At 30.7% G+C, this 22,881-nt stretch overlaps 1 long non-coding RNA gene across 1 annotated transcript in view; it reads left to right on the top strand.

Annotated features, from left to right (window-relative positions):
- LOC129060895 (uncharacterized) overlaps positions 1–22,881 on the top strand; it is a 293,512-nt gene that overhangs the window by 137,854 nt on the left and 132,777 nt on the right. The window lies entirely within an intron of this gene.

Below are 22,881 nucleotides of genomic sequence, written 5' to 3' on the forward strand. Positions count from 1 at the left end.
GTTAACCTGCACAGTGATATTTACATATTCACTGAGTTGTTATTTGATCTCTAGAGGCATTATGATACGGAAATGCAGCAAGATATGATGTGAAACATTCTTGTATGCAAGAATGAAGAGGGATGGAAAACATGTTGGTAAATAAGACACCTCTGGTAGTTATATTAAAAAATAGGAGGTAGTATTTGATTACATTGTAATGTTTTGGAAAGTGACAAATATGAGTAAAAGTGCACTGGGAAGGTTTATGAGGGAATTGGGGATATGGACTGATTTCTGGAGAAAGAAACTGTGGAGACGAGCTGTAGGGTGGACAGTGGGTTTGAGGGAATGAGGCAAGACATTTTAAGTGACTATTGAGTAAATTAGCCTTGGTAGGATTTTCAGTGAGAATCCTAGAAGAATGTTATTGGACTCAAAATAATAGGGGGGATTAAAATGGTTCTGTGATAGGAGTAAATCTGCCAGAATTCCTTCAGTCTTGTTCTCTTCAGTAAAATATCCCTGCATGCTCTTCCCCCTTCTCTCCTAAACCAGAATGAATTTTCTGAAATTTGAATGGAATTATAGTTGAACTACCCTTCTCACCATTCTGGACCGTGTTCCCACACTTCACCACTAATCCTAGAGGATGAAGATGAGGGACGTTATTGACTTTGTTGATTTTGTATCCTCTGGGCACATAAGTGTGCCTGGTGCATAGCAGATCGCCAAAGATATTTTTAATGAAGTTGATGAATAGAGACCAAAGTTTAAGAGAAAGAATTGGACATGGATGTAGCATTCAGCTAATGGGAGAGATTTCATACTATAATCTGGATTGTGATGAGGTCAGATATTCTTTTAACCTAATAAGTTTATGGTTATGCAAACAGAAAAAATTTAAAAAAACTACACACACATGACAGCATGTCATTGACTTGAAGGGGCCATCAATTTATTTCCCTACTGGGATGGATGCCTAATGTTTGTAGTTAATGTTGAGAAAAATTATGCTGACACCCAACTGACACCCATAACAATGGATTCTTCAGAGTTTTACATCCCATCCCAGTTTCTTCATTTGAGATACAAAATGCACTCCTCCCCTCTAACCTGCTACAAATGATTTTGACAGATAATAATTGCTTGAGGTTGAGATCAAGATCTCAAAAGACAGAATAAAGTAGAGCTTTCTGATTTCTCAGGATAAGATGGCTAGAGAGGAGTAATGGTGATTCCTGCTCTGCAACAAGCTATTTCTGCTCATCGGGGGTTAGTAGAGATACATTCTGTTGGACTGATGAAAAGGCAGATGATGTATTTAATGGACAAAGTCCATTTGCTTAAACTTATGTATTCTCTTTTAAAAAATCGGGCCTGAACACAACAATTAAATTACATACAACAACAGCAACAATATAAAAACACTTAGTCTTATTCCGTTTTAGCTTTTTATATTTCTAATTTCTCCTGTTGTAAAATATCTGCCAGTACTGTATATCTGACAATTTTTTCCAGATATATTAATCATTGCTCAATTTTTATTAAAAGAATGCTTCCAAATAATTAGGTATACAGCTTTTGCTTGGGCACATATATATTGAGATTAACAATTCAGATTCAGAGCTTGTCTATAAAATTATGATCAGAAAACATTAGAGAGATATTCAGAGCTCACTTCTTAACAGTGAACTACTGAAATGTGTTTCAGAAAACTGTTCCTGAAATAGATTTTCAAGAAAAATGTCATATGTGTGGTATATAAGCACATCCTATATTGCAGAGAGTCTCTAGCCTTCCTGAGAATTTCTGACCAGATTTAGCAAGGTTAGAGTAGGGAAGTTAAACCCCTACTCTGAAGACATAAGGAGAAAACAGAGCTGGGCTATTGAGAATGGGCATAAACTTTATACAAGAGATAAAGGGTTTAATTGAAAACAGAACAGTAAATAATAAGACAAATTAAAATTCTGGGAGATTTGCCAAAGTAGGTTAAAAAGAAAGAACAGGTTAACCTTTGTCCATGTTAATGTCTCTGTCCAAATTCCCTGCCTCTTCCAACACATTAGAGTGCCAAGTATAAATTATATTAATGTATTGGGGTAGCTTAATTTACAGCTCATATATTAATTTTCTTCCCTATGGGATCCTCTTTCCCCTGAGGGAATTTTACTTTGCCACCACACTGATGCCTTGTTTTTGCTACCAGTTTCTTACAGACTCTTTTGTTTTTTTAAAGAGCTCTACATTGTCCCAGATGCGGGCTGCTCTTTCAGCCTGGACCCCAGAATGACAGTGACAGTGACAGTGCCTCCAAGACAACTAACAATGAGCAGGTAGCCTATGCAGCAATCACATGTATATTATTGTAAGTCACTGAAATATTGGTGACCATTATTTCTACTTCATCATTAATGGCTGAACTAATTGTTTATGAGTAATAATGATAACAAAGAAGACATAAAATTGTACTCAATTAAATTTGGGAATAGACCTTTATTCTAAAACACAATTCAGGAACCTCATAATTATCTTTTTTAAAATTACCTGATGCTTATCTATAGCTACATAGCTAAGAAATGATACATAGATTTGCATATAAACAAGAGGATATTACACATTTAAGACTGAGTTCTCTGAGTAGATCCACAATTCTTACCTAATGTTTGATTTCTAACCGAATCATAATACATGTAATTTGAGATTTTAATGTTTCATGATAAAGTGTTTACTTTTTTTGCTTGACATGTTGGTTCATGCCTATCATCCCAGCATTTGGGGGGGTCCAGGTGGAAGGATTGCTTGAGTTCAGGAATTCCAGAACAACCTGGGCAACAAAACTAGGCCCCCTCTGCCATATATATATAATATATATATATATAATGTATATAATATATATAAAATATATATTACATATATGAAATACATAATACATATATAATATATATTATATTTTATATAATATATAATTATATATATTATATATAATTCTATTATATATAATTATTTTATATATAATTATATCTTAGTTTATATAATTGTATATAATATATAATTATATAATATAATGTATTATGTATAAAATATAATTATATAATATAAACTATATATAAGATATAATTATATATTATATATAAAATATATAATATGATTAATATATAATATATATAATATATAACATATTATATATATTATATAAATTATATATGAAATATATATTATATAAAAATATAAAATATACAGTTAGATATATATTAAAATATATAATTTGTATATAAAATATAAATATATATTATAATTTATAAATATGTATCAAATATATGTTACACATAAAATATATTACATGTAAAATATATATAAATATATATTTATAAAATATATATTTATATATACTATATATTTATATAGTATATGTAAAATATGTATTATATATAAAATATAAATATATGTTATATATAAAATATATAAAATATCTATATAAAATATATATTATATATCAAATATATTTTATTTTATATATATTATATATTTTATATATATAAAAAATGTATATTTTAGATATAATATACATTTTATATATAATATATAGAAAATATTTTATATATAATATATATTTTATATATTATATATTTTATATATATAAAAATGTATATTTTATATATAAAAACATATATTTTATATATAATATATATTTCATATATAACACACATATTTTATATATGTATTATATATAAAAATATATAATATACATTTTATATAAAAAATCTGTTTTATATATAATATATATTTTATATATAAATATGTATATTTCATATATAAAAAACGTTTTATATATATTGCATATATAATATACAAAATATATTTTATAAATATGTATTTTTATAAATATATAATATATATTATAGAAAATATATATTATGTATTATATATTATATGAAATATATATTATGTATTATATTATATAAAATATATATTATGTATTATATATTATATATTATATAAAATATAATATATAATATGTAATATGTATATTATATGTAATATATAAAATATATATTATATGTATTATATATTTTATGTATGTTATATATAATATATAATATATATTTTATATTTTATATATAATATATGTGTTTATAAACTATATATTTTATAGAAATATATACAAAATATATATAATATATTTTATAGAAATATATATACGAAATACATATAAAATGTTTTGCAGAAATATATACAAAATATATATAATATATTTTATAGAAATATATATACACAAAATATATATAATATATTTTATAGAAATATATATAATATATTTTATAGAAATATATATACACAAAATATATAAATATATTTTATAGAAACATATAAAAATAATATATTTTATAGAAGTATATAAAAATATATATTTCATATGTGTTATATATATTTTATATTTATATATAAATATAAATTATATATTTTTATATATTTTTATATATTTTATATATAAAATTATATATATAAATATATAATTATATATTTATATTATTATAAGTAATTTATATATATTATAAAGAAATATATAAATGTATATTTAAATATATTTAAATATATATATAAATTTATATATTTAAATATATTTAAATATATATAAATTTATATATTTATAGTTATATATAAAATATATAAATATATAATATATATATTTTATATATAAATTGTATATGAATAATATATATATTTTTAATATATATTATATATGTATTTTATATATAAATTTATATACATTTTTATATAAATTTTATGTTTATTATATATACTATGTAATGTATAATATATATTTTATGTACATTTTCTTATGCATATAAAATATATATTACATATCATATATTATATATAATATGTGTATATATTTTATATATTACATAATATATTTTATATATTATATAATATATTTTATATATTATATAATATATTTTATATATTATATAATATATTTTATATATTATATAATTTATAAATATATGTGTTTTATATATAACATATATTTATATATAATACATATATTTTTCATGCATAATATAATATATATCATATAATATATTTTATATATTATATAACACGTAAATGTATTTTATATGTTATATAATATATAAAATATATATACAAAATATATATGATGTATATTTTGTATCTTTTATATATATATTTCATATATAATATACATATATGTGTATATAATATGTATATTATACATTATATATAATATATCATATGTATATTATATATTTTATATATTTTGTATATTTTCGTATATATGTTATATGTTTTACATGCATATTATAGATTATAAATTTTACATATAAAATATATATTATATATAAGATATAAAATATATATTAGATATAAAATATAAAATATATATTATACATAAAATAATAATACATATTATTTAATTATATATTATATAATACATATTATTAAAATATATTCAGATAGTATATGATACATATAATACATAAAATGTATTTTACATTATATGATACATATAATAAATATATATTTTACATTATATGGTACATATAATACATAGTATATATTTTACATTATATGATACATACAGTACATAGTATATATTTTACATTATATGATATATATAGTACATAGTATATATTTTACATTATATGATATATATAGTACATAGTGTATATTTTATATTATATGATATATATAATACATAGTGTATATTTTACATTATATGATATATATAATACATAGTGTATATTTTACATTATATGATATATAATATGTATTTTACATTATATGATATATAAAATACATAATATATATTTTACATTATATGATATATATAATACATAATATATGTTTTACATTATATGATATATATAATACATAATATATGTTTTACATTATATGATATATAATACATAATGTTTTACATTATATGATATATATATAAAGTGTATAATATATGTTTTAACTTATATGATATATATAAAGTGTATAATATATGTTTTGCCTTATATGATATATATAAAGTATATATGTTTTACCTTATATATATAAAGTATATATGTTTTACCTTATATGATATATATAAAGTATATAATATATATTTCACATTATATGATGTATATGAACTGTATATTTTACATTGTATATTATAATAAAATATATGTTATATAATATATAATATGAAATATATTTTATACAATATATAAATATATTATATATAGTATATAAATATATACTATATATTATATATAAAATATGTATTATATATAATATATAAAGATATATATCTTTATATCTTTAAGATGAGAAAAATAAAGTTTTTACATTTTTTATTTTTATGAAATCTTATAAAATTTCGAATAAACCTTTAATATTATAAGAGGCATTTTATTATATGTGCTTTAAATCTAGTATACTTTGACTTTTAAAAATTGTCTTTTTCAGATTATTTTATGTATAAATTCCCAGAGAAAATGTGTTTGAGTAATACTTTGTTGAGGTACATAGCTCTTAGCATACTGTCCATCCTGAATAAACACTAAATAATGATTGGCAATGTCAGGCAAAATTGATTTATGGAAGTCGTATTTCATTGTATCCTATGATAGTGTTGTTTTGAAAGGTGTTTTATCTTTACATGTTACTTTAATGCTTTATTTATTAGAAAATTACATCTATGTATCTTAATAATGCTATGTATTTGGGTAGTATGCAGAGGAGAGAACAGGCTGGTAATAATGATAGACCTGCCTCTCTTACCTTTTGGGAATTTAAAATATAACTTCTATTATGGCTAAATATACTTCTTCCATGGTTGAATAAGCATGGATTTTTCTTAAGAATCCACAAAATATGGAGATGGAGAAAGTGCTTACTGACAGGGCTCCCAAGGACTCAGAAGCCATCATCTGTATGATACAAAAATATGTGAATCTGATTCAGCTTTAGAAAAAGCTTTGCAAAAAACTGATATTACCAAAGGAAAGCCTGTACTATCGCTAGTGACTTTATTATATGAGATCTTTCTGTCTAGAAAGATAGTGCTACAAATATCACAAGTAAATTTCACCAGAGATGTTGGTATTATTGTTCTCTAGGTAGTAATAGAATATTAATCTCTCATTTAATATGAAACTAGCCACATATCTGTGAATAAAAATGCAGAAGTCTTTTTGTGATCTTTTTTTTTTTTTAACTGACATACTATAAGTGCATCCATTCCAGATTCACTTTAAAGTGTGTTATGTGTTTTAGGAAGACATGTCATATTAACAACTGTAATCTTAATATTGGAAGGACCATCCATAGTATTGTTTCCCTTATCCTAGATAGCAAAATTAATACAATATTTAAAAGCAACATTTATTTACTCAACTGGCTTTGTGTGCTCAGTTTTAAAATCATAAGTGGCTCTTGAGCTTTTCTACCCACTAATTTTCAGTTCACTTGTAATTTTAACTGATAATGAAATCCTACATGTTTCCTTCGATGGTATTTATGTAATGGAAGTCAACGTAAAACAACTTAAAAACAACTTAGGAAAAGTGATGGGGCTCAGTGATAACTTATGTGGGAAATCCAACCCTCACTTTGGAGGGTAAGGATATCTGGAGGAGATGTTTTCTTGCAACTAAAACACTATCCTCTATTTTCAACTTTGAGGAGAACGTGGAAGAAAATAATATTATGCGGGCTCTCCATCATGCAGCCACTGAGGCGGGGAAGTGCTCTCATTCTTCACACTAAGATGCACTCTCATGAAAGGCTCTGAGTTATAAGTTTCGCAAAGGGTCTGTCTTATATACAGCAAACCATTTCCTTGAAAAGCTTTACCTCTGCTACTTAACTGAACCCAAGTCTATCTCTCAGGACTCGTCCCCAGTTTGGTCAGTTCTATCATATAGGGTCCTCTTCTTTTATCACCACCATTGCATAGGTGTTTGAAAAGACAGCCAATATTCTTTTTGCTCCCACTACACTTCCTTTTACATAACATTGCCTGATTATCAACTCTTCTCTACTTGTAGCCTGGAATTTCACACCCTTTTATTATCCTTTTTGCAATCTTTCAATTGCTAATATACTCCTTTTCACAACAGTGACAGATACCCAGAATAGGTGCCACCACTTTCTCTTCCCTTTAGTCTCATAGATCACTCTTTCTTGTTGAACCTGGCCCCAGCCTTAACATCATTCACCATACTGTGAGCGTTCCCAGCAACCACTGTTAATTTTTATGAGTTCACTCCTAAGAATTTTTGGACCTGCTTAATACCGTCGTGATTAATGTCAGCTCAAAATCCACAGTCTTCTCACCCTCATCTCACCCTCATCTCTTGTCATCATCTTTGAGAAATTCAGTATTTATGAGATGACCTTCTGTCATTCCTGCATACAATCTTTTGAGTTTTAAAAAATCTACTTAGCTGCATGGATTTTCATTTAATTCTTTTTTTTTCTCCTCACTGGAATAACTATGGTTTGTATCTAATCATCAATAGGAATTGCTGTCTTTGAGATCCAAATCTCTGAAATCTCTCTCTGCCTATAGCTTCTATCCTTTTGCTTTTCTAAATTGTTTTCCCATGGAAGTTGCGCCCTTTGTTTTCATTATGCCTCCCCATGCCTCCCTTTCCACATTTCTCACAATCTGTAAGTGTCAGAGGTGTCTGAACCAGAGCAACTCCATCTTGAATAGAGGCTGGGTAAAATAAGGATGAGACCTACTGGGCTGCATTCCCAGGAGGTTAAGGCATTCTTAGTTACTGAATGAGATAAGAGGTCATTACAAGATACAGGTCACAAAGACCTTGCTGATAAAACAGTTTGCTGTAAAGAAGCCAGCCAAATCCCACCAAAACCAAGATAATGATGAAAGTGACCGCTGGTCATCCTCACTGCTCATTAGTGCTAATTATAATGCATTAGCATGCTAAAAGACACTCCCACCAGCACCATGACAGTTTATAGATGCCAGGGGCAATGTCAGGAAGTTACCCTATATGGTATAAAGAGGGGAGGAGCCTTCAGTTCTGGGAATTGCCTACCCCTTTCCCAGAAAACTCATGAGTAATCCATCCCTTGTTTAGCATTTAATCAAGAAATAACTCTATTCTTAGTTGAGCAGCCCTTGCTATTGCTCTGCCTATGGAGTAGCTATTTTTCATTCCTTTACTTTCTTAATAAACTTGCTTTCACTTTAGTCTATGGATTCTCCTCGAATTTTTTCTTGCTTGAGATCCAAGAACCCTCTCTTGGGGTCTGGATCGGGACCCCTTTCTAGAAGTTAACATAAGCATCTCCTTCACCTCCCTTGCAATTCTTCTGATTCTGTTTGAATCCTAATGGAAAGCTCAATCCCCTCTTACTGACATTTGGCCATGTTCACCCATCCCTTCCCAATCATGAGTTAACATTTAGGTATAGCACTTCGAATCCCAGGCTACTCAACCTTCAAAGAGAGTATCATACAACCTCAGTAACTGCATATCATACAACCTCAGCACAAATTTCAGCTATTCAGCATCTGCTATTTATAAAAGTAGTCTCTAATTCTTTCATATCTTTTATGGGCAGTTTTTCATCCTATGTTTCCCTCATAATCACCTTTTCTAAACTGCTGTCTTTCCGTATACCAGTGTCTTTCTTGGGGTTGTCAGGGCTTGAATCACTGAGGAGGTAATGTTTGAGAGTGGCCTGAGCATTGGAAGCAGCCAAGCTGGCAAACACTGGGGGAAGACCATTCCAGGCAAAGGTAAAAGCAAGATTCATTTATTTATTTATGTATTGAGACAGAGTCTTGCTCTGTCACCCAGGCTGAAGTGCAGTGGCGTGATCTTGGCTCACTGCAACCTCTGCCTCCAGGGTTCAAGCAATTCTCTCACTTCAGCCTCTCAAGAAGCTGGGATTACAGGCCTACACCACCACACCCAGCTAGTTTTCCTATTTTTAGTAGAGGCAGGGTTTTGCCATGTTGCCCAGGCTGGTCTCAAACTCCTGGCCTCAAGCAATCTGCCCCCTTCGGCCTCCTGAAGTGCTGAGATTACAGGCATGAGCCACCGTGCCTGACCTGGAAAGAGTAGGGTTTAAAGGCTGAGATTCAAAAAATCATTTTGTATATTAAACAAACAAACAGATATATGGCTGGAGTATAGCAAGAGGGTTTATACATGGGAGGTGAGATCTGAGAGGCAGACAAGGGTCTTTTAGAGCCCTCTGGTTCATGGTAAGGAGTTTGGATTTTATTTTAGTGAAATTCGGTGTTTCTCAAATTTGGCATTATTGAAATTTAGGGCCAGATATTTGTTGTGGTGCTGTCCTGTGTGTTGTGGGATGTTTAGCAGCCTAGTCTCTTCCCTCTAGATGTCAATAGCAACCGTCCCTTACTCCATTGTGACAAAAAAAAAATCTTCAAACATTGCCACGTTTTCCCTCAGAGGCAAAATCACTCCACAGGGAAGTCATCGGAGTGTTTCAAGCAGGGGAGAGACTTGATCTGTTGTGTTGTTTACAAATTGTCAGTCTGGCTTCTTTCTGGAGAACGAAGTATTAGAAGGTAAAATTAGAAGAGGAGATGGTTCAGAGGCTGTATGTTTTCTTTAGCGGTGAGAAGTTAGTGGGTTGGACTTCAGGGGTTGTTTAACTTACATGATGTTTGAAGGTATTATAGAGTTTGGTCATACAATTTATGGAAGTGTATATAAGGCATCTAATTATTAATCATGGATGTCAGTAAGAAGTTGCATAGAAACAACTGGAACTCCAAGTTCAAGATTAAATTTATTAAGACAAAAAAGTTGGTGTCATCAGCATTTGTAATGTAATTGTTGAATTTGCAGAGTACCAGTGAAAAACAACCACTTCTTTCTCTCTCAGGTTGCAAATGAGTAAAATATAAATAGAGGACCTCTTCTGCACACATAGACAAAACTTAACTCAAAATGGATGAAAGACCTAAATGTAACAGATGAAACTGTAAAACTCAGTTAAAATATGTGTGCGTCCTTATAACCGTGGACAAGCAATGGTTTCTGAGATATGACATTACAAGTACAAGCAATCAAAAGAAACAAAAAAATAGATAAATTACTCTTTATAAAAATACATACTTTTGTGCTTCAAATGACACTATCAAAAAAGTGAAAATACAACATACAGAATGGGAGAAAATAATGGCAATCTGTGTATCTGATAAATGTGCAGTATCCAAAATATATAAAATTATTACAGTTCAACAATAGACAAATAACCCAATTAAGAAAGCAGAAAAAGGATTTTAATAGATATGTTTCTGAAAAAGATATACAAATGGTCAATAAGCATATGAAAAAAAAGTTCAGCATCATTAGTCATTGGAGAAATCCAACTCCAAATAGAGATAAAGATACTATTTCATATCTACTAGGTTGGCTAAAATAAAAAAAGCAATAACAAATATTGATGAGGATGTGGAAAAATTAGAACCTTTAAGCATTTCCTGAAAAATGTATAATGGCACACAGTCAATATAAAACATAGTTTTGTGGTTTCTGAAAATGTTGAATATAGAGTTTTAGTGACTTACCAGTTTTACTGCTAGATATAGACAGACCTAAGATGATTAAAAATACATTTCTGTGGAAAAATTTATGCACAAATATAGCAGCATTATTCATAACAGAAAAATGTGGAAACAAATTAGATATCCATCAACTTTTGAATAGAAAAACAAAATGAGTATAAACATGCAATGAAACATTATTCAGCCATAAAAAGTACTGATACATGATATACTGATTCATGCTATGATATGGATGAACCTGGAAAACATTATGCTGGGTGAAAGAAGCCAGATCCAAAAGGCTGCATATTATGTTATTCCATTTATGTAAAATATCCAAAATGAGCAAATTTATAGCCAGACAGTAGTTGCCAAGGGGAAGGGAAGAAAGCAGAATGGGAATAACTTCTAATGACTATGTGAGCATATGCATTTTGTGGGGGAGGAGGGTAATAAAAATGTTCTGGGATTTGATAATGGTAATACACAATAATTTTGTGAATATACAAATTGTACACTTTGAAATGATAAATACAATGCTATATAAATTATGAATAAAAGTGTGTGCATGCGTGAAACACTAGGGTTTGGTGAGAGTCTGTTTGCCTAGTCCTCCTTTCCTCTCTCCAAACAAGAAAAATAGAGGAGTGAGTGGAGTTCAAAATGCTAGTTATAGATAAAGCTGAATTGAAGTGTGATAATTACACAACATGGACATGATGAAGTTGTGATCTAACCCCTAAATGAAACAGGTATACCCGTCCAGTCAGACACAGTTTTATTGAAACATCACCTCTCTCAGTGGTGTGTGTAGGAAAACAGGTTGGAGGGCATGCACACCGCAGGTAGGCAGGGCTAGAAGAGAAGCCCCAGAGAGGCTGAGCCAAGGATGCTAGATTTCTGCTCTGCAGGCAGAGTTGTTACCCTCCCTCAGTCCTCTCACATGAAAACATGAACCCAGAGAAATTGAATCTCTTGTGAACAGATTTGGGAGGGTGGTGAGTTCAATTTTGTGCACATTGGGTTTTGTGAGCGTGAAACTTTTTAAGTGGAGGTGTTGATAGAAAGATGAGTCTATGGTTCTGAAGTTTATTACCCCAAGCAGCTCTGTAATCTTTTAAAATCTGCCTTAAAAATGGCAGGGAAGCGTCAGAATCAGTATCACAGGAGTTGTCTTTTGTAGCCCAACAAGCAGTCATAAAAGTGGTTTAATGGTGTGAAAGGAAAATAAATCTTGGGACCCCAAAACTACTGAGCCAAAAGGAAAAGTTAAGCTGGGAACTGCTTAGGGCAAACCTGCCTCCCATCCTATTCCTTAAAAAAATAGCTATTGAGATTAATAATAATAATAATAGTAAACTTTTAAAAAGCTACAGACCTCACTCACAGGAATTTCCTATGGACAAAGTACAGACAGAACTCAAAGTCATTCCACTGTTCACTAATATAAAGGCGTATCTGCTTGCGTCCTTTGGAAAGGCTAATCAGAAACTCAAAAGAATGCAGCTGTTTGTCTCTTATCTACCTAGGAGGTGGAAACCCTCTTCCCTCTTTTGAGTTGTCCTGCCTTTCTGGAATGAACCAATGTACATCTTATGTATATTTTTTAATGTCTCATGTTTCCCTAAAATGTATAAAAGCAAGCTGTGCCCCGACCACCCTGAGCACATGTCATCAGGGCTTTCTGAGACTGTCTCATGGGCGTGCGTCTTTACCTTTGGCTACATAAGCTTCCTAAATTGATGGAGACTTGTCTCAGACATTTGGGGTTCGCAATAGAAACTTCAACCCTCTGCTTTAAAGAGATGGGTAGGTTGTGTTCAAAAGTGAAAATTCATATAAATGGATGGCTGCTATAAATTTTAAGTTCTTATTCCATGAAGTTTATTGCTTTCTTAGCATTTACAGTTTTCAACATGGAGAACTTTATTTTTTTCTTTTGTTTTCTTGTTGTTTTTTGGCAATGAGAAAAATCATACTCTATAAATCTGTTGTTTGGGGAATGGGAACAAAAAACAAAATTCATTATGCCTGAGAATTTTTTGCTGAAAATGTGTATTCCTATATTTGTAGATCCTATAGATAGCATTTTATTACTCTAAAAAGGAGAAATACATACAAATTGTTTCTGCCTTTTCTAGAGTTTATACTGCATAGACTGTTTTTATTATGATAAGCTAAATAATCCAAAAGCTTCCATACACTGGGAAACTTAATGGTTTGTGAAAGAAAGGTATCCTGGGAGCTGAAATAAAAACATGGATATAAAAGCAGATAGACACTAGGCTGTCACGTTTGTAAGAGAATTATCCAGTTCGTTGAATACTGATTGCCATTTTATTATCAGTGCAGTTAATGTGGCATTTAGAAATCATAAAGATGAAGATAGGATAATTGTTCCCCTAAACAGAAGGCTTACATAAATATTTTAAACCTCATATAATGAAATCACATTGGAATATGGAGGAACATGGGCCCACATAAACACTACCAGCGTTAAGCAACTCTTGAGGTTTCTTTCGCTCTTCGATAGACTTCGTTTACAATTTAATCAAAATGCTAGCTACTGCCAAGACTAAAGGGATGAAGAGTTAACAAACTATTTTTCCTCCTGGAAAATATTATTTATAATTAAATAAAAACGTTAAACATTATATATATTACTGTTTTATATTTTTATTTTATTAGGAAATCAATAATTTTAAAACTATTATATTAGTTTTACATAACAGATTGAAAGAATTTTAGACATGAACATAACTAAATAGATGATCTGTGTATTTATCTCATTTTATGGGTGAAAAGTGCTAAGGCCTATAAATGTTAAATAATTAGATGAAAATTAGAGTTCAATTAGAGTTGGAGCCAGGACAGTGATCTAGATCTCCTAATCCTAATTTCAGAATGTCTTTTCTAAAACCATGTTGCCTACAACATTTTCTGGCAGATGTTTGAACCAGTCAACAAGTTAAAGTCATCAATGAGCTGTTTGCCTCTTTTAGGTGAGGATGGTGAATATCTCTTTACATCATTCATTATTGAACTTCCCAAATGCTTCTTTTTAACATTGGAGTTTAAGTACATATTTTGTGTGATACATTTCCATATACTGACTACACTTGAGTGAGTGATCTATAACTTGCTCGAGTTTTTCTGTTTCAGAACTTAAGAATCTGTCTTAAACTACCTCTACCCCAGGTCAACACTTGCCTCTTCAGAGTGTAGATTGGCCCGACTTACGTTTGGGAAATTCACCCTTTAGTTATATGTAGTTGTAAATCACTTACTCTTTTTGTTCTATAAAGCTTTGTTGTGTCATTATATCATAGTTATCTATGCTGCTGATGGTGGTATTTGGTTATTTTCTAGTTTTTGTTTGTTTGTTTTTTACCAATAGCGGTGTTATAAACCTTCCAGTAAAGGAAATGAGTGTTGGTGAACACAATATACATTTTTTTGTTGAGAATATCCTCTGGATATACAGTTGATTGGTTGTAGGAGATGCATATGTTCAACTTCTGGCTGGGTTTTCAAAGTGGTTGTATCAATTGACATTACCACCAGTAGTGCATGAGAAATCTGGTTGTTCTACCTCTTTGTCAAAATTGGATATTGTGTTCTTTTTCAGTTTAACCATTTTCTTGGGAACAGTGTTACCGCATGTTGCATACAACCCCATATGTGAGTGTTTGCATTCTCTTTTTTCCATTGCATCCTTTTTTTAAAATTAATTGATAACTTATATGTAATAAAATGCATGTGTTTTTAAGTATGCAGTTTAGAGTTTCAACAAATATAATCACTCACGATACTGTTATCTCAATAACATATGGAATATTTCCATCATTCAAGACAGTTTGTGTTATCTTTTCCAACGCAATCTTCTCTACCACAGAAGGAACCTCTACTCTCATGTCTATTCCCACAAATTCGTTTTTGTTTTTCAACCATGAATGAATAGAATCTCTCTTGAATTTGGCTTCTTTTGGCGGGTTTTGTCAATTTATGCATGTTGTTTAATATGTCAGTAATTTCTTTTTATTGCTGAGTAGTGTCCCGTTGTGTAACTACTGCACAATTTGTATTTATACACCAGTTCAGCATTTCAGGGACAGTGGAGTAAGATACGCTGTGTATTTTACTATACTCTCACAATACTCAATACAGCATATTTCTGTGACCCAAGATGCGTGTGTGTGGCAGTGGTTCCTTATACAGCAAGCAAACAATTTTTTTCAGGGACACCAGCTGGGTGTCCTCTAATTTAATATAATTTCAATACTATCTACCTGGAAATAGCATCAGATGCCACAGGTTGAGGATTCAATTTCGCAAGACCGTCCCACACTTTCCATACAAGACACAAGTCTGAGTCTCCAGAGCTGATCATCCGGCTGTAAATTGGGATTCCCATGACCACTTCCTGGGTTCAATTCATTTGTTAAAGTGGCTCACAGAACTCAGAAAAAAACACTTTATTTGCATTTACCCAATTATAACAAAGGATATTTTAAAGGACACGGACAAGCAGCCAGATAAAGAGATGCACACGGCAAGGTTTGGAAAAGTCCCAAGTGCAGGGGCTTCTGTCCCCTGGGAGGTGGAGTGCCTCACCCTCTAACCACCTGGATATATTCTTTTTTTTTTTTCTTTTATTATTATTATTATTATTATTATTATACTTTAGGTTTTATGGTACATGTGCGCAATGTGCAGGTAAGTTACATATGTATACATGTGCCATGCTGGTGCGCTGCACCTACGAACTCGTCATCTAGCATTAGGTATATCTCCCAATGCTATCCTTCCCCCCTCCCCCCACCCCACAACAGTCCCCGAAGTGTGATGTTCCCCTTCCTGTGTCCATGTGTTCTCATTGTTCAATTCCCACCTGTGAGTGAGAATGTTCGGTGTTTGGTTTTTTGTTCTTGCGATAGTTTACTGAGAATGATGATTTCCAATTTCATCCATGTCCCTACAAAGGACATGAACTCATCATTTTTTATGGCTGCATAGTATTCCATGGTGTATATGTGCCACATTTTCTTAATCCAGTCTATCATTGTTGGACATTTGGGTTGGTTCCAAGTCTTTGCTATTGCGAATAATGCGGCAATAAACATATGTGTGCATGTGTCTTTATAGCAGCATGATTTATAGTCCTTTGGGTATATACCCAGTAATGGGATGGCTGGGTCGAATGGAATTTCTAGTTCTAGATCCCTGAGGAATTGCCACACTGACTTCCACAAGGGTTGAACTAGTTTACAGTCCCACCAACAGTGTAAAAGTGTTCCTATTTCTCCACATCCTCTCCAGCATCTGTTGTTTCCTGACTTTTTAATGATCGCCATTCTAACTGGTGTGAGATGGTATCTCATTGTGGTTTTGATTTGCATTTCTCTGATGGCCAGTGATGGTGAGCATTTTTTCATGTGTTTTTTGGCTGCATAAATGTCTTCTTTTGAGAAGTGTCTGTTCATGTCCTTCGCCCACTTTTTGATGGGGTTGTTTGTTTTTTTCTTGTAAATTTGTTGGAGTTCATTGTAGATTCTGGATATTAGCCCTTTGTCAGATGAGTAGGTTGCGAAAATTTTCTCCCAATTTGTAGGTTGCCTGTTCACTCTGATGGTAGTTTCCTTTGCTGTGCAGAAGCTCTTTAGTTTAATTAGATCCCATTTGTCAATTTTGGCTTTTGTTGCCATTGCTTTTGGTGTTTTAGACATGAAGTCCTTGCCCATGCCTATGTCCTGAATGTATATTCTTATTCACCAACCTGGAAGCTCCCTCACCTCATTTCTTTTGGGCTTTTACGGAGCTCTCATCATTTAGGCATGATTGATTAAATCATAGGCCATTGGCGTTCAGCTCAATCTACAGCTCCTCTCCCGTCTCTGTAGGTGGGGGTAGGGCTGTGAGTTACAATCTCATGGTTGTATCCCCTGGCAACCAGCATCCTAGTCTTGTAGTTATTTAGAGACTTTCTAAAAATCACCTCATTAATACTCGGGCTTCTCTCTAGATTGTATAAATCTTTTGCTTTTTACAGAAATCACCTCATGAACATAAACACTGGTATGATTGAAAGGGGTTTGTTATAAATAACAAAAATGTTGTTTTTCACCTTTATGGATCTGAAGCTGTTCTGCAGCTCTTTCAGAAATACAAAGCCAAATATTTTCAAAAATCTGCTCTTATTATTCGAGTCACTTAGGAAATTACAAGGGTTATTGGAGCTGTGAGTCAGGAACCCTGAACAAAAACCAAAATATATATTTCACCACAATTGGGTTTTTTTCTAGTCTGGGGTTATGACAAATAGAGTTATAATGAACATTGTAGGCAAGAACATTAAATATATATAATATGTGTATATATGTAATTTATAATGTCAAATATTCTTTACTCTGTGGCTTACCTTTTCATTTCCGTGTTTTGCCTTTTTATTTATTTCAGGTGCAATTAGATGAGCAGATAATTTAAATTTTGATGAAATCTAATTTGCCAACTTTTCTTTATGGCTAGTGCCTTTTGTGTTTTGTCTAAAAGATATTTGCCTACCACTAAAATGACAAAGATTTTCTTTTATGTTCTTTTTAAAGTTTAGCCTTTATGTTATTAATATGTCATCCACCTTGAATTAATTTGTGTATATGGCCTGAAGAAGGGGTCATGGTTCATTTTTTTATAGGAATATACATTTTTTTCTATAGGTTTGTTTTTTTGTACAAAGTAAGCTTTTTTCATTGAATTTACTTGGCACCTTTGACAAAAATATGTTGAGCATTATGTGTATGTTTGTTTTGACAACATGGGAGGGTAATATTCATCTTCCAAATTTATCCTTTTTCAAGATTGTTTGTCACTGAATCTGAATCTTTTGATTTACATATATAGTTTAGAAGAAGCTTGTAAATTTCTATTTATGAAAAATCCTGGTGAACTTTTGATTGGAATTGCAATACATTGTAGATCAATTTGGCAATAATTGATATCTTAAAAATATTTTATCTTCTGGTCAAGGAACGTGGCATTGATCTCCACTTATTAGAACTTTTCTTAATTTCATTCTTGAAAGTGTTGGTAGTTTTAAATTTTTTAATATAAAGACTTGTATAATTCCTATTAACTTTTTTCCTATGTACTTTATGAATTAAAAAAAAAACTATTGCAAATGTAATTTAAAAATTTTATTTTCCAGTTGTTTACGGGCAATATTTAGGCATACAATTAGTTTTTTTACATTTATTTTGCATCCTACAACCTTGTAAAATTTTCTTGTTTCTTCTAGATGTTTTCTGATGATTTCATAGAATTTTCAAAGTAGATAACAATGTCCTCTGGACATAAAAACAGTTTTACTACTTTTCCATCTCTTTGGCTTTTACTTGTTCATCTTACCTTATTTTACTGGCTAGAACTTCCAGAAAAATGTTGACTAGAAGTGATGAAACCAGATGTTCTTGATATTTTTTGATTTAGCATGAAGACAATGTTCCATCATTAAAAATTATATTAGCTGTAGATTTCAGGTAAAGACCTTTTATCAGGTTGCGATTTTCCTTTCTATTACTAATTTGCTGAGAGGGTTTTTTTTTTTTTTTTTTTTTTTTTTTTTCACAGATGAGTTTGGATTTTTATCAAGTGTTTCAGTATCAGCTGGGTTGATTTTGTAATTTTCCCCTTTATTATTTTAATATAGTGAATAACACTAATTTTCTGGAATGTTGAATTAACCTTGCCTTCCCAAGATAAACCTCACTTGGCCATAATACATGATTTCATTTATATAATTCCTTGATTTAATTTGCTAATATTTTGTTAGAATTTTTGCGTCTATGTTTCTCAGTTTCGTTAAATTGGCATTTTCCTGATAACTAATGTAGTTGAGCATGTTTTACTATCTTCCTGTGGACATTGGATATTTTCTGTTGAGAAGTGTTTACCTTTTTTATTAATAATTTTAAATTGTTTTATTATTTTTTAATTCTTTATGTATTTGGTAATGAAGTCATGTGTTAGGTGTGATTACCCCATTTTGAGGTTGCCTTTTCTAATTCCTGATAGCATTTTTTAAAAAATAAAAGTTGCTGGTTTTAGTATAGTCCACTTTATTATTTCTTTCGTTCATCAGTAGTAGTTTTGTCTTATGTAAGAAAGCCTTGCTTACATTATTGTTATAAAGACATTTTCCTATGATTCCCACTAAAAGTTTTATTATATTAACTTTTTATGTGGAAAATTCCATTACTTCTGAAAAGTGTTTTGCTTTCCCAGTGGACGATAGTGTCTCCTTTATCGTAAAATCATGAAACAAATGTCCATAGACGTTCCATAACGCTTGTTTTCTTCCCATTTATAACACTTAATTGATTTATTTGTAATCGTATAGTATTTTCATTTCCCTTTAGACACCAAGATGTTTCTTGCACAAGTTAAATCTCTTTAGTTCACTCTTGGATTATAAACACATAGACTGCCTATAGTATACACTAAACAAATGTCTGTTAAAAGAATATGTTGACTTATTTATGGATATATATTTATGCTCAACTAATAGTTTTATATAATCTGTATATTTTACTTTATACTATAATTTGTTATTTTTCTAGTAAACTAAATACTGATTTTATGATTTCTAAGCAAATATAAGTTCATTAGAAATTTTTTAGGAAATGTTACTAATTTTGCACATAGAAAAATTGATATCAGCTAGCTGGGCTATTTTGAGAAAATATATTTTATTTGATCCTGAAAATAATGTACAACCAGTTTCATACATTATTAGTATTATTTTTTTGAGACATACTTTTGCTCTTGTCACATAGGCTGGAGAGCAGTGGAGTTTTGCTCTTGTCGCCCAGGCTGGAGGGCAGTGGCGTAATCTTGGCTCACCGTAACCTCCGCCTCCGCCTCCGGGTTCAAGCGATTGTCCTACCTCAGCCTCCTGAATAGCTGGGATTACAGGCACCCACCACCACGCCCAGCTAATTTCTTTGTATTTTTAGTAGAGAAGGGGTTTTGCCATGTGGGCAGGCTGGTCTTGAACTCCTGACCTCAGGTGATGCTCCCGCCCCGGCGTCCCAAAGTACTGGGATTACAGGCATGTGCCACTGTGCCCAGCTCAGTTTCATATGTTTTTGTAAGAGACAAGTAACAGAGATTTTTTTTTCTTTTGGTCTCAGGTTGTTAAACTTTCATATTTTTACTATTTTAAAATTTTAAAAACATTTTCCATCACATATTAACTATTATATTTTAGACGAAACACAGAAACATTTTAGATGAAAAACAAAAACATTTTACATGAAAAACAGAAACATTTAATATGAAAAAATAATATTTACAACAAAATATATCAGACACTAAAGCCTTTGCCCTTCCTTTTCTTAAAGATCTACAAATCATAAAGGCAGAAAAGAAGAAAGGGTAAGATAAGAAGGAAGGCATGGGAACTAGGCCAAAAAGATCATGAATAGGGAAATTTATATTGAGCAGTTTTTCATATTTAAATTTCTATATTTAAATATCTATTTAAATTTCTATATTTAAATATTTAATTTTTATATTTAAATTTCTATTTAAATATTTAATTTTTATATTTAAATTTCTATTTAAATATTAAATTTTGTATTTAACTTTTACATTTAAAAATATTATTAAATACTTTTTTTATTTAAATGTTTACATTTATGTTGGGCTGAGGTTACTACATTATATTAAATTTTTGCAGTATACTGATTTAAGTTTTCTTCTCCTTTTGTAATTCTAGTTTAGGAAATAACAGATGTGTTCAAAATATATCTCAGCAAAAGGAAAAATATATTTTATAATAATTTTTAGTCACTTGATTTTATCTTCCATTTGCATTTTCAGCATTAAAAAATTTAAATGCTTAACATCACTCATTGTTCTTTTATTTCTATTATAATATTTTCATGATGACGAAGACTGTAGATTTTAGGCCCCATTGTGATTTACTTAGATTTTAGTAGCCAGTTCTTTAGATATATACAACTATACTTTTTCCAATATTTAAAATTTAGTATTCAATGCCAAAATATTTTCCCGATTATATCATTTTATTTTAAGGTAGTTATTTGTTTTGTAGTTTCTTCTAGCTAAAATGTGTGATAAATTATGTGTTTTTTTATGTGTGTGTATGTGAACAAAACTATAAGAAAGTGATAGGTTGAGAAAATGAGTTTACATTTAGGCAAGTAAATAATTAATAAATTGGGCCGAGCGCCATATCTCATGCCTGTAATCCCAGCACTTTGGGAGACCGAGGTGGGTGGTCACGAGGTCAGAAGATCGAGACCATCTTGGCCAAAATGGTGAAACCCCGTCTCTACTAAAAATACAAAAATTAGCTGGGTGTGGTGGTGTGCACCTGTAGTCCAAGTTACTCAGGAGGCTGAGGCAGGAGAATTGCTTGAACTCAGGAGGCAGAGGTTGCAGTGAGCCGAGATTGTGCCACTGCACTCCAACCTGGGTGACAGAGCAAGATTCCGTCTCAAAAAAGATAAGAAAATAATAAATTAGTGTACTCTAAATTTAACTAATGGTTTTTCTTAGAATCTATAAACACATTAAAAAATCCTAGTACAGTGAAATAGAATAAGCAGGTGGTCATTGTCATTAGGTAACTGATTATGTCAGGAAATAAGATTGTGGTTAGTTTAGAATAGAAAATTACAATTCAATCAACAAAAACAAGAATAGGGTAAGTGGATGTACATATATGTCAGGCAAAATAATGACCGTTATTCCAAGAGGACTAATTAGTAACGTGTTTAAAAGGCAGAATAATAAAATAAGATGATGAATTAAAGAACTTTCATAGAATAAGTAGGAATCCATATCAAAAAATGAACGCAACTTGGTTGCGAGCACTGACTAGTAATGCAGGATGCACTTGTAAATCAATATATAATACAATATCATTACAAATTTAAAATGATCTGTCTGCTAGAAAATACACTTCCTTAAAGCATCCCAAAGAAATCAGTGTCATAATGCCAATAAGATACAAGCATGACAAAGAATATAATACAAATGAGTTTTTTAAAAACCCAAACAAATTACTTAGGAAGATGTCAGAGTAATTTGATTTTTGTTGCTAAGTTTGATTCAGCTTAACTGAGTTCTAAACCTGTGAGTCATGAATTTCTGAGGATGATTCGTTTCATGTGAGTGACTAGGAGGGGACCTTATTCCTCCACATTGAGTCATGTGCATTGCTACTAAATTTAATTGGAAGAAATCAACATTCTGACAAGAAAATTTTCTTTGACTACGTGTGTGCGCATTTCTCTATTCCCCAGGCTACCAAAATT

Source organism: Pongo abelii, chromosome 7, assembly GCF_028885655.2.
Source record: "Pongo abelii isolate AG06213 chromosome 7, NHGRI_mPonAbe1-v2.0_pri, whole genome shotgun sequence".
NCBI classification, from domain to species: domain Eukaryota; kingdom Metazoa; phylum Chordata; class Mammalia; order Primates; family Hominidae; genus Pongo; species Pongo abelii.